This window comes from Penaeus japonicus, unplaced genomic scaffold, assembly GCF_977035675.1.
Source record: "Penaeus japonicus unplaced genomic scaffold, GWHDUDI00000001_assembly GWHDUDI00000025, whole genome shotgun sequence".
Classification (NCBI taxonomy): Eukaryota; Metazoa; Arthropoda; class Malacostraca; order Decapoda; family Penaeidae; genus Penaeus; species Penaeus japonicus.
Window position 1 is genome coordinate 23,196,686 of NW_028234427.1, and position 2,500 is coordinate 23,199,185.

The window sequence follows — 2,500 nt, forward strand, 5'->3', positions numbered from 1 at the left end:
TCAACGATCGCCTGCGGTAGTTAACGTCCAGAGTTCCAGCTGTTAACAAGAGGAGGAACGAAGCCGACAGCAGAGCAGCACAAACAGCAGCTCAGCAGACTTGTTCATCGTTTCTGCAGACCTGTTGCGGGGTTCATACTGCTCGTTGTGTGTGTGTCTGGCTCTCTCTCTCTCTCTCTCTCTCTGTTTCTCTTTATCTCCTCCCTCCTCCCGTGTCCTCCCTCTCTCGTTCTATCTATCTTTCTATCCCTCCCTCTTTCCTGCCTCTCTCTCTCTCTCTGTCTCCATCTCTTCCTCTCTCTCTCTCTCTCACTCATCGCCATTTACAAACAGCGCTGGACAGATTTACTAGTCTTGCTCAAACATTGGGGCTGGTTATAAATGAAGAAAAGACCAAATTTCAGAGTAAACAAAGAGGCAACGTGCCACTTACTCTAAACAACAAAACAGTGGAGAAGGTGTCAACATATAAATATCTGGGTATGTACATTGGCTTCACTGCCTCAAGCAAGGATGCTGAAGTAAATCACGTACTAACACAGTGCAAGGCTCGACTGCGGCCGCTCAGGGCACTTGCTTGTCGCGGGATAGGAGCCGGGGTGCCTCTGCTGAGGCTAGTCTACATTAGTACAGTAAGAGCTCTGGTGGATTATGCAGCACCAGCACTTTCTATAGCTTGTCAGGGGAGGTCTCCGAAGGCTTGAAACAATGCCGATTGAAGCTATGCGTATTATCCTCGCGTGTCAAAAGAATGCTAGGATAGTCATAATGAGAACAGAGCCAGGATTGCAACGCATTGCCCAGAGAGTACGCGAGATTCATGTCCTAGCCGCCGTTAGGCTCATGAGAGGGAACAGTGGAAAGAAATTAGTGAGAGATATGGTCAGTGGTTTTGACAACATAAGGACCTTTTATAGACAGGGCAAACGAGGATATATAAGCTCGCTTAATAATGATATAGAATTTTTTTATGGCTTGCAAAACTTTTTGCCAATCGTTTCAAGCATCCGCCAAGTGCCACCATGGGAGGATCAGGACGATTAATGTAGATGTCGATCCCCTCCTTATGAATAAGAGGCTTTATGAACCTGGTCAACTTAAATCAAGATATGGGTCAAAAATTAAAGAGTCTAACACGCCTTGATATTGCTCATTGTCTACTGCGATGGGTCAGTTTGTGAAAGATGGCAGAGCAGGATGTGGGGTTATCATCAAACAGATCACTGCAAGTGCGTGGTCACCACAAGCAGTGGGATAAGACTGAGTAATCATATATCGTCAACACAGGCTGAGTAATTATGGGCAATTATTGACAGCACTTAAAAATAAAATTGAAATTATTAATAAAGATGCTTATCTTTTTTAGTGGATAGTAGGGGAGCGCTGGACTCTCTTAACAGCAGGACCCTGTGTTTGAGCACATTATTAACGAGTGCCGCCTGATTGCCATAGGCTACGAGCCAGGGACGTGAGATTACATTCGTCTGGATCCCATCGCATGTGGGGGGGGGGGGGGGGGGGGGGGGTCGGGTATCAACCCTTAAATGAGGCTGTAATGAGGTAGCGAAGGAGGCAGCTAAAAAATGTGAGGTGGACATACAAAGTGCTCGGACTCTTAAGCAGGCAAGTGAGCAATACAAGAGGATGCAGTTAGACTATGTATGAAATTAAAAAAGGCGAATTGATTGAAAACGAGCGAAACTTTGCAACACAATATGCATCTAGCGAATGAACACATATAAGACTTCGCTTATGGGAGGGGCAAGAGCAAGTGGAAAGACTCTGTGCACATGAAGAATTAGGTTAGGGTATAAATACTACTGGGAGTTAGGTGTCCCGACAGTGAACAGGAAAAGAATGCAGCAGTGTGTGTAGGTCACCAAGGTCACACACCTTAGTACACATATCTTACAGTGTCCCATGTTCAGATTTACAGAAACTCAGAGATAGCTGGACTCCCCGATTCAAGCTTATGGATGCTTATGAAATGGCCATTTAATACAAAAATTTTTAAAGAAGTATAAACTACATTCGCATCGACCACATAATTGTAGTTGACCAAACAGTGTAATACCCGATTGGTGACTTCCCCTTCTGCCGAGACTACGATAGCCCAAGTAGTGATTTTTATTGAGATGTGAATGAATATATTTATGATACATCATCCCTGTTAAATACAAACCAGACCTTCTTGACTTTGCTGATAAATTCTTTCCTCCGGAAGCATAACATATTATATTATTAGACATATATGTGCGCCACATATTTTCAAGTATGTAATCATGTGAACCTTAGGAGAGGACCTTGCATGCTGAGGTGATAATCCATAACTGTTATATCGTTTTCTCCCCTGAAATGTAAACATTTTAATTGTGTATGCCTTGTGAATTTGACCCGTCTGTTTGCTCTGTATATATTTCAAGCAACATGTTGACATAAGCTGTAAGGTTTTTGTTAAATATATGTGAGCCCAAAGAGGGACTAAGATTGGGTGAGATAA